The 14,630-nt window shown below is 44.0% G+C and overlaps 1 protein-coding gene across 1 annotated transcript in view; it reads left to right on the top strand.

The window, feature by feature from the left end:
* Positions 1-490: 490 nt before the first annotated feature.
* Positions 491-14,630, top strand: part of LOC138261235 (actin, cytoplasmic 1-like) — a 34,388-nt gene continuing 20,248 nt past the window's right edge. The window contains exon 1 of the mRNA XM_069209999.1: positions 491-620. The gene's annotated coding sequence lies outside the window, so the exon portion shown is untranslated. The remainder of the gene's footprint in view (positions 621-14,630) is intronic.

The following is a 14,630-nucleotide window of genomic DNA, read 5'->3' as shown; positions in this document are numbered from 1 at the left end:
GTCTCTTCCTCGTGCAAATCCCTGGGGTTTAACCAGGTGTGACTTGAAAGAGGGGGGTCTTCCCAGGAACACCGGATGAGGGCCTGCTTGATGTCTCTAGCTTGGTTCATAATACTGGGCCAATTCAGAATGTGTAGCCTTGCCAGAAAGAGTCACGTTGAGAGAATATTTATGGGATGTAACAAAACAAAAAAAACATTCATGCAACTGTCCTTATATGGCAACACACAAGTCGGGACGGACCTTGCTTCAGCACTTTCACAGGTAAAGGGGTGTCAGCACGAGGCGAGGTCATCCCACGGGGTTAAAGTTTCCAAGATAGCGTCGATGCTGTAAATATATTTTATTCGCTAAAGGGTACGACAGCAATAAATTAGATAAGCTGGGAGCCTAATGGTTGTGCCATAAACGCGGAACTCGTAAATCATTCACGCTCGTTTCGATTATGAAGTGGCTGAGACGAGTTCCACCAATCGAGATCCCGGCTCGCGCCTTTTAAATTCCCCAAGCCCCAGCTGCCTATCTGTCACTCAGAGCTCCATCACCCGAGGTGTGCAGTATCACCCCAGCGCCGGCTGCTATCCTCCCCTGTCGTCACATCACAGAGACCCAACTCAAAGGTAAGCAGGTGCAGTAAGCCCGCCCACCTTTTCAAACTCGTCCCCAAAATGCTGGTCTATGATGGAATCCTCGAGACCAGGGCATGGACGTACCAGAGTCTGGGGGCGCAGCGAGGCCTCACCAGTGGTATGCAGCCCACCAGAAAACTCTAGCACGACTACACCATTAGCATAGTAACCCCCTCCATTTGCTCTAAAGCTGTTGGAATGCTCTTCTTGCAGTCTGCAAGGCGCCGCGATGCAAATAGACTTTTCATTGCTTAGATACATTAATAAAATATTTGGGAATGATTTTTGCCATTCGCAATAAATACTTCCATTGTACAGTGTTTAGACTTTGCTGGGACACGTTCTTTGCCAGATGCCTTCAGTATCCTTTGAGGCAGGTAGGAAACTGGTGTAGAAAATATATTTGAATTAAGGTTACAGGTTTACACGAAGAAGAGCTATTATTGTATAAGCTGAATTCGTTATCAGACTGAAGAACTCCTTGGAAGCAACAAAAGGACTGATGTGGCCTGAACAGCAACTTTCTGAAGTTCTATTTGCTGATGGATTTATGAAAGGGCAGTGAAATCTGCCTCTTCTAACACTATTGCAAAAGGGCATTGTATATCCAGGAGGGGCAGCGCCTCCCCGTCTGCTATCACCGTACCATACCCCAGAAAAGGAAGTGAGGCCTTCACATTAGCTTGCAGTTGTGATGCAGCCGCTTCCAGGCACATACATCTCTCAAGCCCCAGTGGCGTAACGCAAAGTGATGGAACCCCCCCACCATCAGAATGTAAGGAGGGGCCCTTCATCTCACACACAGTCAATGACCATGGCCTAAATGGGGCCGCTCCAGAATGGTTGAGGGAGCGCCCTGAAAAGTCACCCCCAGCACTGCAGGAGCTGCAAGGGCTTGTTTTCCGGCCCTGTCCAACCTCGGTGGCAGCAGAAACTGGGCCATGAGACAAAGGCACTTGAGAAAGAAATGCAGCAGGGTTGCTTCAGGCAGCGAAATGTCACCTACTTCCTTGACCTGGATCCACAGGACAGGATGCTTAAAAATCAAAAAGGATACTTCCTTAAAAGCAGCTGAAGCAGACCCGCCACGGTCCGCCAGAGGTGGGTACAGTAGTTGTATAGCTCTTCAGCTTGCATATGAGATAGAAGGGAGAGAATCCTAGAGCTTGTGTGTTTAGTTGCCTCTGAACTGGTCTTCAAGCCTCAAGAGTCCACCTAGAAGGATGCTGAGAGTTGAGGATGCTGAGCCATCCTAAATCAGTGCTTATTAAACAGGATGCAACAATAGTGAAACTGCAGTGATGAATCCAGCTTAACTAAAGCAGGCCAGTCTTCTATGTCCTCCTGGTGCAGGTCACCACTCTACCAAATGTATTCTGTTTGCTTTACCTGAGCCAACAATATCACTTTGCCGCGCTATTCTTTTGTTCACTATAGTGTCTAAAGGGCCAAATTAAAACCTTGTGTCCAAAATGGAGAAAACATGTTTTAAAGGTTCCGAATGTGCTTTTGTTGTTTTGGAAACCAGTGTGCTGCATTTGCAGTGCAAAGCCTTCAAATTCACCGGGCAATGCTTAGAAAGGACAGAGAGTATTCTATCTGTTGCCACACTGTGGTTCTTGTTTAGCCAGTGCTAGGAGGAATGATACTAGTGGGTGTTTCTGCTGTTTATAGCTCAGAGAGCGATGAAACAATGGTGTTTGTTGTGCGTTGGCCAACACATTTAAATAGAACAGTGTTGCATGGTTGTGTTTCCTGATTGATTCCATTGAAATGATCAAGCCCTAGATGTGTCCCTCAGGAGACCCAGAGTGCAAAGGGAAAACTGTCCCTGTTTACGGGACTCACTATCTACCTGCCTCATTCATCGGAGAGCCTGGCTGCTCATTCGTATTCAAAAAAGAGATGGAGAGAGCCCATCCTCTCAAGGCTTATGTGAGCTGCGGGGGCAATTCTGTTTTTTCGCAAGGTTTCATACCTTATCCAAAGGGAAAATTTTGTTTTTAATAAACCACAATCCTTAAATCTTTCCTCCTTCTGATGCCCTAGCTGCACATTTGCCGATATGTTTGACTGGAAGCAAACTTCTTTTTCCTTTGGTGTGCTGCTTCACGCTGATGCTGTGGCGCTGAGACCCATTGCATTGCAAATGTTTGTTTTAGTGGGGATGAAGGGTGTAGGCTATGTGACAAGATGAATGAATGAGGATATGAGAAAGGCAAGTTTTATGGGAAGGAAATGGTAGCTGGTATTTTTTTTAGGGTCGAGCCTGCGTTGCATGCGCTTGCGCATGCGTTTCCCTAGCGAGAAGCTTTAGGGACTATAAGGGCTCGGAGCCCCGTCCACGTGACGTCAGTGTCTTTCATTGGTTTGTGGGCTTGCCTGTTAGAATCTGCTTGATTTCATTAGTGGAAGGCACGCATACGTCATGCCTTTTCCGGTGGTTATCCCTCCTCGAGCACATCAACCAAGTACAGAAAACATGCGAGGCTCGCTGTTTTCCATTCGGTTTGTGGACTACTTTTTCTCTATTTCAACAACGTGATCTCGCTTGGCAGAAGTCGAGCGCTTTGCATAAATCGACCCTGTTACTCAGTTAATTGCACTTTTTCCGGTTACGTACATAATTTATGTCTCAAGCACCAAGACACTTCGGGATTCGAGCGCTTTGGAAAACTGCTACTTGCTTAATGAGATACTACATTTACCACAGATAGTTCCGACATGTTTCCTTTTGGAATGGACGCTTTCAATATCTATCCATAAAAGTAAAGATAACATCTTAATGTCGAAAGGAGTTTGTTTACACTGGAGCTTGACTCTGAATATGCCTGTGCCATGGACTAAGACTATTGTAAAGTTTAGTAATGTTCCACTGAAACATTTCTTTTATAAAATGAGTAGCTTCGAAATGTCATGAGGTTCACAATATCAGCACTAGATGGCGTCCAGGGATTTACTATTCTGGTTGTGGAGTCAAAATTAAATCATTCATTTAATCAAAATCGTATTTCATGTTTTTTCTTACGGCAAAGATAACCATGTCCTGGGCAAGCCCAAGTTTTCTCACACTCCAGATGAATGATGGGGAAAAAAAAAAACATTATATTTAAAAAGCATGTTCTTAAATTTAACTAAAATGTTGTTTTCAACAAGCCTTTATCAGAAACATAGTAAAATGTGTATTATTCAGTCATCGTGTCAGTGTAAGTAAATTCATGTTTAATGTCACAGTTTTTATATTTAAAAATACTTACATTTTGAACGTTTCCACGTTGACTATTATCAAACACACCATCAAAAAGTCCATCCTGCTGGCTTTGCCAATGCTAGTTTTCTCTGCAGCTCAAAGTTCAATCAGCCCTAGGTACTAATTAGTGCAGTAAAACATCCACGGTCTCACCCCTTAACTCCTTCTTATGACAAGAGTTCAACTCAGTTTGGTAAATGCACCTCATTATTTACAGTACTTCCAAATTGCAAAAAGGGAGTAACCAATAGCCAATGACATGCAAAGATGCTGAAGCATAAATACTTTGTATGTACGGTGAGTTTTACTTACATTCAGGTTGGCCCTTCCTATCTCTATTGCTGGTGGTTGCTTGGCTTTCTTCTCAGTTATGACTGCATATTTTTGTAGTTTTGAGGAGCTAGTCCAGCCTACACATGAGAATCCTCACACTGTCTATACAGATCACACTGCCGCTGCCACTGGGCATTCGGAGAGGGTGTTTCGGCTTCGTCAGTCATGAGGAAAACACTGACAGTGTTACCCGGTGGGCTCCATGAATATGCTGAGACACTCCAGAGGTGTACAACTGTACACCATATCCATTAAGATTTTTTAAAAAGAGGTCTTTAGGGGCATGACCGACGAGAATGGAGAAGGATGCATCCCCAAACAGCTTCATTCCTGCCTGGCTGTTTTAATACTGAAACAGCATCCCCCGATGCCATCCACTGCGACAGCAACCAGAGGTGTCCCAGATATGCCACTGGAGAGCCGATTACCATGGAAAGTACCATCCATTGGAAGCTTATTTGTGGGCGATGGAGGCAGGGAGCCCTGTGGTGTCCACCATATTGACACCAGGCAGCCTGGCATTCTGGCCCCTAAAGCACCCACCCGATTTACCCCCAGAAGATGCACTGCAGGCGTGGTGTGGTGGGAGACTGAAAGCAACAGCTTGCAGATGCATCTCTTCTTCCACCTGATCCTCTGTGGGTCTGTGGTGAATACACAGCCCTCTCTAGACTGAGGTGAGAGGTTTATTTGACGGTCCGATGGAGCTCTTCGAAATCTGAGAAGCTCTCAAAACCATGCAGCGAGGCTATGGCCCTTGTTACGAGTCTGACAGTCTTCAGACCGCCAGACTCACGGTGGCGGTCCCACCGCTAAACGAGCTGGTGGTGTGGACCGCCATATTACGAGTGTAGTGGTTCGCCCTGTGCCAAACCGCCACTTTCCCATTCAAACTGCCAGGGTGGTCAGAGCGCCATGCCAGATATAAGCATTTCCAACCCCACGGTCCGCCTAACACCGCCGGCAGTATTACAAGTCCCCTTTCTGCCACGGTTTTCATGGCGATAGCATCGCCACAAAAACCCTGGTGGAAAGACTACTGGCGACAGGAATTTGCATTCCTGTTGCCAGTAGACGACTCCCCCATGCCCCATATCAAAGAGCCCTCACCCATTACAACATTCTCACCTCCACCCACCCCTCCCGTAGTAATCCCACACTCCCCCGCACTTACTCCCACATCCCTGCATACATGCACGCACCCAAACGCACACACTACATCACACTGACAGATGGGCACATGGACCACACCACATTTACCTGGAGATGGGACCACACTGCAGTAAAAGGGGAGTAATCACATTCAGTCTCATTGCATTTATCCCACATAATCCCAACATTCACTATGGCCATTGAGGCAAAACCATCTCCCACTGGGAAAAGGGGAATGTAGGATGTCAACAGAATTCTTTATTCAGGGTCAGATCAGATATTCTGAACAATGAAAAACATCGCTGAAATAAATCAGATCCAATAATGTCAACAGCAACAACAGGTCCTACATCCTTCCAATTCACAGACCGCCACCCTACACTGTCCCTATTTCAAAAGCTGATCTACAACTAGGCATACTCTATGGGTTGAATCTGTAGCACCTGCAGAACACTTCAGCTAATCGAGGTTGCGCTATCAGCAGAAATTAAAAAGAGGCTTGTGATCTGATCATAGATGAAACGTGGGTCACCCTATGGGTTGATGTTCATAAGGCCTTCTGGTGCGCCTCACACAGGGAATCGGCATACAAGATGATGTGCCAGTAGCACAGGACACCTGTGCATTCCACAGCTTTCTTCACTTAACTGCAAAAGAATACTGGCAATATTGCAAGGATAGAGGAACTCCTATTCACATGCAATTGTCTTAGGTGGTAATCCATGTCCTGCGCCTCATCAAAGGGGTCACAGGCATTCCTATTGGGCAGGCTAATGGCTTGCCATCATGGGCATCAGGCTGGACCTACTGGAGGGCATGGTCTAACATAACTGGGCTCTGATCCTAAAAATATTAGGGTGGAGAGATTAATCATAGACCTGTTCCTCAAAAACGAGGACCTAGCTCAAATAGCTCTCTGGTTCAATAAATCATGGCACTTCCTACCAATGGAGCTGCTAACACACAACTCATCCCAGCCAGGGCAAATTCACAGCAAGATGGTGACCACTGGTATATTTTTAGATGGAAATCCCTTTGCTTCTCACCCAGTCATCTGAGACCCTCCAGTTATTGGACTAGGAACCATGTATGAAACAACAAACCTCTCAGGCCTTTCCCTTTACGCCTGACTAGCAAACACACCTTCTCCCAATCAGGTATGGCGCCACACACCAGTGACCCCCCAGAAACATACAAACTGCAATTCCACACCCTCTGTACTAAACTCAAAATAATTTCTTATCACACATCATAGTAATTCTATGTGGTCCTGCTCCCATGACTTAAACTTCCAGTTGCCCGTGTTATGGATGTGTGGAATTGCAATTTTGTATATGGGTCCTCTTTTTGAATATTTGTTTAACCGAGGTCTGTGGCCATGCAAGTGTAAGTAAAAAAGTGGTCTTCATCAAAGTTATTAACCCCATCTAAGGAAGAAGTTAAGGCGAAAGACCTGTTGAGAGAAGAAAGGGTTCACCTAATCTCCACAGGGAAGATGGTTGGCAATTTGGACAAGTTGGTGAGAAGTAAGGTTGCCCTTTGAGGCTCGGAGGGAACAGATGGAAGGAAAAGTGAAAAATGATGAAAAGAGAATTGAGAATACCGATAGCAAATTGGGGAATTAGTAAGTCACACAGATTTTTGAAAGAGGGCTTCACTCATAATGCACTTTCAGCGATTAAAGAATGCAAGGCGTTCAAGAAACCTGAGGATTCTGAAGTGGGCAGTGATGGATGAATCTTAGACCCTCACATCTGTTGAACTTTTAAATTCTGTTAGACAGTGTGCTTTCAATTTTATTCTGTACATTGGAGGCGATTATACTTATTGAAACAGTCAACTTCTACCACGAATAGCAACTGCCAGACACCCTCTTACATAGAAGTTTAAAGGTATGAGTTTTTTGCAGCAAAATTAGATACATTTTTAAAATTTTCTGTCAAGTGTTTGCTTTAAGTGACGAACAAACTGTATTTTCAAATGCCAATAAAAAGGTAAGCACACTCTATTACTTTTTGAAGAATGGCACCTTGGTTTCATAAAGCGTACTGGATATGTGGGAAAAAAACTACATTTCCAAACAAAGATCAGAGTCACCAGGTAATACTAGGATATATCTTGCACAGCACAATGTGCGAGGATTTTAAATTAATAAATGACTGCCTGACCAAGTATATAGGCCTCTCTCCTCGACTTTGTACTGTCTCTTGACAACCTTTCTTACCAAGGAAACTAAAGTACATAACCCATACCTTTTACTATAATCTCTTATGTTTTCAATCTTCAATCTAATTGTACTTAATCTACAAGACAGTTGTGCCAACAAATGTAGGGTATGAGATGCAAGTGTTATCACTATTTGGAGATGTGCTAGCAGTGCAATTCAGGGAGCTGTAATTTGATACTAGTATCATCGATTTTAATTGGAGAGGAGTGTTCATTTCCATCAAAGTTCGTAGTTCAGAGGTAGAAACAGGTGTGACAGAATTTACCTTTAAAACATCCCTACACCTTTCCCTAAATCAGCTATTTCCCTAGGAATCCTTCATTTTAAATAGTATATTAATGTCATGGTACAGGCAGTGTTTTTCAAAATATTTGTTTTTGGCCAAGTGAAAAGCTTACTTTGGTTCAACTTTTGACATTACCCAGGATTGATTGTGAAAATGTGGCACTAGCTGGCTGGCTTGAGTGCTTATAGCCCACCTGACAGCTTCAAGCAGTGAGACAGCTTATTGCATTCACAAGCCATCGTGATTAGTTCACAAAATAAGTAAAGTCTCTGCACTGGCAGATACCAAAGCCCCAACTGCCTTAAAATGTTTGTCTTATTTAGATACTGGATGCACAAACTGTATTAAAATGGTTGCCTTATGTTTAACAAGTGTATTATTTTTAAAATACCTGATAACTCACCATCTTCATGCTCTTTATTCGATTAGTACAAAATAAAATCATAAAAGACAACAATAAAAGTAAAATAAATCATGCACACAATAAAAGTTTCTTTTGTCAGACTGCTCCTGCTAAATAACAAGTCAGATGTGCACGTCAGACAAAAGCTGAAAATAAAACAAAGCAGGTCAAAATTGTTTGAAACGCTTGCTGGAAAGGAAGGAGAAAATTAAAGACTTACAAAGTTAGTTTTATAAAAGTGGCAAAGCATGATAAAGTGCAAAGTGTTCTCAGTGGAAACATGATTACATCCCCAGCTTAATTTGTTAAAAAAGAAAAAGTACCAAGGCCCTCGTCAGGAGGCCAGTGCAGGGTGCACTACCCTTTGCCCCTGCCAGCACTGCCAATGTCATAACAACACAAGGACTGACCATCACAATCCTACTAGTGTGACAGTTCAGGCTATTCCTTGTCCCTAAAGCCATTAGAATGGCTTAGGTAGCAGGCATTAGTCGTTTTTAATGTATGTTTAATTAATAAACACCTATTGTGCTTATTTCTAAACTAGACAGACAGCGCTACAATGTGGCAGACTATCAGGAGCGCCGGTGTTGACAATTAAGTGCTGGTGCTGAGCACCAGAAACCATCGGCTCAAATTAAGCACTGTACACATCTACATGGAACAAAATCGGGGTCAAACAAGCTTCCACATGGAATGGCCAACTGGTGGTGAAATACATTAAGTCTACATCAGATCAAAAGAAATCGATGATGGTGTGACATACCAAAGGTTAAGTAAGGCTCCATTGGAAAAGTAGATGGTAACAGTACATAAGCTCTAATGGAAGGTTTCACCATTTCAATGTATTCTCTCTCCTTTACTTTGCAAACGTTAAATGCTGCCTTAGTCCATGCAACATCCCTACCCACTATGGAATCTGGACTGTTAAAAATGTCAGGCCATCTCAATTTGCTGAAACACACTATAACATACTTTCACCAAGCTATACTAGAAGCTTGATTAAGGGCCAAAAAATCCTTTAATATAAGGTGATTAAGAGGGTCATTCTGACCCTGGCGGCCGGTGGCCGCCAGGGCCACCGACCACGGGAGCACCGCCAACAGGCTGGCGGTGCTCCAATGAGCATTCTGACCGCGGCGGTTCAGCCGCGGTCAGAAGCGGAAAGTCAGCGGTCTCCCGCTGACTTTCCGCTGCTCATTGGAATCCTCCATGGCTGCGGAGCGCGCTCCGCAGCCATGAGGATTCTGACCCCCCCTACCGCCATCCAGTTCATGGCGGGAAAGCTGCCATGAACAGGATGGCGGTAGGGGGGGGTCGCGGGGCCCCCGTAAGAGGGCCCCAAAATGTATTTCACTGTCTGCCTTGCAGACAGTGAAATATGCGACGGGTGCAGTAGCACCCGTCGCACCTTCCCACTCCGCCGGCTCGATTACGAGCCGGCATCCTCGTGGGAAGGTCGTTTTCCCCAGGGCTGGCGGGCGGTTTAACTGGAACCGCCCGCCAGCCCAGGGGAAAACTCGTAATACCCGCCGCGGTCTTTTGACCGCGGCGCGGTAATTTGGAGGGCGGGATCATGGCGGGCGGCCTCCGCCGCCCGCCAGGGTCATAATGAGGCCCTAAGTCTCTTGTCTGGTGTCAACCAAACAGACAGAGAAAATAACAAAGGACACATCTGCAAGATATTGGTAAAAAAAAACAATCCCAAGATCCTCATGAATAATACAGGATAAGGAGCAACAGTCCGAAGCTAAAGGTTGAAAAAAGCAGATGAAATTTGGGCTAAAGGAAATCATGAGCTGGTCCTCAAGAACTTTACATTTTTAAAAACAAAAGTAAGCAAAATCAGTGACTGTGTGGTTTTAGTAATTTCACTACATCTCCCTTCTCCAGATATTTGGCTTATTACAAAAGGAGATCTTGGATTCTATGAAACCTGATTAGAACATTTTTTTCAACATTGGCCTTTTTACCAGTGTCCCATTAACTTAGATTTGTTCTATGTACAGAAGGTACCTGCAGAATCAGGATTACAAGTTTATTAGCAACACTACGTTGCTGATCTTCTTCCCGTACGCATTCAGCCAATTCACCAAGAAACCACTTGTCAAAATGTGAAGGGGAATAAAGTCCCAGTGTGAGTGAAAATTTCACATTGGTGATGGTTAAATTTTGAGTACCAAGGTATTCAGGTGCCTCATAGCTTCATATCTCCATGATATCGTTCTCCCTGGTGTAGGACTACCACATTGGTATCCCAGGCAAACCAGTAGTGACACTTGCAGTAGGAAATGTAGATTTTCCTAGTAAGTTATGAAGGAAAGTCTTAATTTTATTAAAGACACGGAGGCGAGTATTATACATTTCTTTTCTTGTTTTATTAAATAGCAGCAGTCAAGAGAAAAGAACTACAAATACCAGCAGGCAAAAGAAACATGACCAATGGAAGAAAACGAGTAGTCCATGAGTATACACCAATCACAGTACAGTGTTCCCCTAAATACTAATCTTGACTGTGAACAGCCCTCTTTTCTTGTGCGAGGGTCTAGAAAGTGAAAAATAAAGGAAAAATTGAACAAACAATGCAGATTGCCATAACTAAAGCCAAGAGGTCTTGAACAAAGTTCAACAACAGAGACTTGGAACTGGCAAAAAGAAAGCCGTCTGGGTGTAGAAGGCAATTTTGAGAATCCGGAGGAGGAGGAAGAGCCCATTGCAGGTTCACTGCGAACACATGATCAGGATGATGATTGTGAAGGAGTAGAGGCTGCTGAAAGGGAGGGAAAAAAACTAAATATCAAGATATGTTGAGGCGGGATAATACTCGCCTCTGTGTCTTTAGTAAAATTAAGACTTTCCTTCATAACTTACTAGGAAAATCTACATTTTATTCCAAGACCGGATGCTCTTATTATGCTAGTTTAAAGCAAATTAATCACAGTTAACAAGGTTTGTTAAACAGGCTTACAGTAAAATACTTTAAACACATTATCATTAGACCAGTCAGCCAATTTGAGAATGTCTTCCAACCGAGAGCCAGCCCAAAAGGCTTTAGAGGCCATAGCCCCTCTGGCGGAATGGGCCCCAAAAACTGAAATATCCACTTCCGCTAAAGATATTACCCACATAACCCAACGGGCCAGAGTTGGGGAGGGTACGGGCTTAAAAGTTTTTTTGAAGGAAATCAGGAGTTGGGATGCGGAAGAAGATCTCAAATTGGCTGTCTGTTGTATATATATTTTCAAGCATTGACCTACACAGAGTTTAGGCTGGTCGGGAAAATAAGGATAAAAGGCTGTAGACAAATTGGTTTTAGTACGTCTATGAACATTAAATAATACACCTGAAGGAGTAAAATGGCGAGCTGTAATGTTCAGGGCTCTAACATCTGAAAGGCATTTAAGAGAAACAAGTCATAATAACATAGCAAGTATAGCCAATAATGTTTTTAAAGAAAGCAAAATATTATCTGGCCAATATAAAAAGAGATTGAAAACAGCATTAACATCCCACCGGAAACTGTACTGTGGAGTAGGAGGTTTGGAAAACTGTATTCTATTCAACAAATGACAGACCAAAGGGTGTTTGCCAACTGGTTTTCCATTGATGTAAGGATGGGCAGAGGAAATGGCTGACTTGTACAAATTGATAGTGCGATAGGACTTACCTTTGCTTGCTTCCGCCGCAAGGAAATTAACGATAAAAGTTACATCCGCTGAAAGGGGATTGATACGTTTTCCCATACACCAGCTATGCCAAAATGACCAGGCTGATTTGTAAGCTTTCTTAGTACCGGAGGCCCATGAATGTTCGATGAAGACTGAAGCCTCTGCCAAAATAGAAGGGATTGGTTGGGAACCCCTGACAATTTCCATGCAGAGAGGGTGAGATAATCAAGTTGTGGGTAAGACCGAGGGGATTGGAGAGGAGGTCTGGCAAGGACAGAAGCAGACAAGGGAAATCTGTTGCTAACTCCAGTAGAGAAGGGAACCACACTTGGGATGGCCAAAAGGGGGCTACGAGAACCACCACGGCTGGGCTAGAAATCTGTTGTCATAATAAACTGAGGGAAAGCGTAATTGAGGGAGGTTGACCAATCCTGAGAAAAAGTGTTGAATGCTAGAGCTAAGGGATCTGGACGGCAACTGAAGAAAAGGGGGAGTTGAGCATTGAAACGAGATGCAAAAAGATCTATCTGGAAAGGGCCCCATTTGTGAGAAATAGCCTTGAAAATCATGGGATGAAGTCTCCAATCGCTTGAATCCAGGAGATATCTGGAATGCCAATCCGCCACCGTATTCAGGTTGCCTGGCAAATACTCTGCCTGGACGGAAATCCTGTTTTGGAGGCAAAAATCCCCAAACCCTTTTGCAAATTCCGCTTAAGGTTTGGATTTTGTGTCCCCCAAATGGTTTATGTGACGAAACGCTGAGATGTTGTCCATTCTGAGAAGAACTGAGCAACAAATCCTGTGTCTGGCTAGGCTCTTTATTGCAAAGTAGCCGGCAAGCATCTCTAAGCAATTGATGTGCAACTTTGACTCCTGTAGAGACCATGTGCCCCCAGTCGAGATTGGTCCGCATCTGATTCTAATACTAGATCTGGTGCTGATGCAAAGATTGTCCTGCCGTTCCAGGCATCTAAATGGTCTATCCACCATTGCAGTTCTGTGCGAGAATCTTGATCTAGAATAACGTCGTCTGAATAAGAGAGACCTTTTTGAAGATGATGTATTTTGAGTTTTTGAAGAGCTCTGTGATGGAGCGGACCTGGAAAGATGGCCTGAATCGAAGAAGGAAGAAGACCTACTATCCTTGCTATGGCTTTTATGGATATAGAAGATTTGCATAGGGTTTGAAGAACTTCTGATTTTATGGATTTTACTTTTGTGGAAGGAAGATGTAGGGTGGCTGAGACAGAGTCGACTAGAAACCCCAAGAATTCTAGTCTTTGTACCGTGACTAGAAAATACTTCTTGATGTTTATGAGAAAACCGGGGCTTGACAGAAAGGAACGGTCTAACTGGAGATGAGATAGAAGAGACAAAGCACTCTGATTCACGATAAGGATGTTGTCCAGAGTAAAGCTCGATAGAATAACCCTGTACAGTGTTTAATACCCAGGGATCTGCTGTAATCGACTGCCATTTCTGAAGAAACAATAGGAAGGCTAGAAAAGGGACTTACCTGTTTGAGAAGAGAATCTGGAACCTCTGTTGCCTTTGTTGCGGAAACCACGACCTCTTTGTGGGTAGAATTGAGGTCTGTATTCTTGGTAGGAGAAATTGTAGGCACCACGGGAACCCTGATTGTTGTAGGCACGGCTGGCAAAGCGGTTCCTGCCTCTGCCGGCCCTGGCAAAAACCCGGTTGGTGAACATCTTCTTAAGGGATTGCTGGACCTTTTCCAATGAAGCAAAGGTAGCCACATATTTGCTTAACTCCTTTATGACGCAATCCCCAAAAAGGAGACCTTCCGCCTTGATCTGAGGCGGCCAGTTGACAAGTTTGGGGTCAGGCTTTAGAAGAAGACCCTTCCTGCGTTCATGAGTAATAGCAGTGTTGGCATTACCCAAGAGACACAAAGATCTTTGGACCCATAAGGACAAATCAGCAGGATTATTTGAGGAATTGTCCAAACGAGCTGTTTCCGCTATATCAAAAATGCGAGGCAACGGACCCACGACGTTCAAGAGTTTGTCCTGGCATGAGGACCATGCCTTATCAACCCCCTTGCTGGGATCTTTGCAGAACTTGGGAAAAAATGTCAGTAGAGAAGGATCAATAGCAGCAGGTGTTTTGGAGTGCAGCGAAGGACGCGGATATTCACAGCGAAGTTTCGCTCTAGATTGTTTGTCAAGGGGAACCATTCCATGGAGTGCGGATGGTGTATGTCATTTGGGTAAAAAATAGGAACCCCTTCCGAGTCGGTAATTAATAGAGGTTTAGAAGCCTCTTGCGCCGAAAATTGTGATTTTTTAGGAGGAAGAGGACTAACAGTATCCCCATCATCCTTATCGGATTTGTCTGCATCTGAAACCACATCTGGAATTTCATCATCGGCATCCAAAATATTGGAAATAACAATAGGCGCAGTAATATGCTTGGATTTTTTGGAACATTTTAAAGATGATTTATTTATGTTTGAAAACCCCTCCCTTAATGAAGGCCTGTGAGGAGCCGCGTCCTCTGCCTTTCGTGAGGGAACCTCACCTTCTAACGCTGTTTTAGGAGTAGAATTGGAAAGTAGGTGTTTTCTGCTATCCCCGCAGACTGGGCCAAAATCGTCTTGGATACCAAGCTTAAAACAGAATTTTCAAAAATTTTGGACAGTTTATTTATAGAGGCAGAA

The sequence above is a fragment of the Pleurodeles waltl genome, chromosome 10 (genome assembly GCF_031143425.1).
Source record: "Pleurodeles waltl isolate 20211129_DDA chromosome 10, aPleWal1.hap1.20221129, whole genome shotgun sequence".
Taxonomy (NCBI): domain Eukaryota; kingdom Metazoa; phylum Chordata; class Amphibia; order Caudata; family Salamandridae; genus Pleurodeles; species Pleurodeles waltl.
This window is presented reverse-complemented; position numbering and strand designations above follow the sequence as displayed.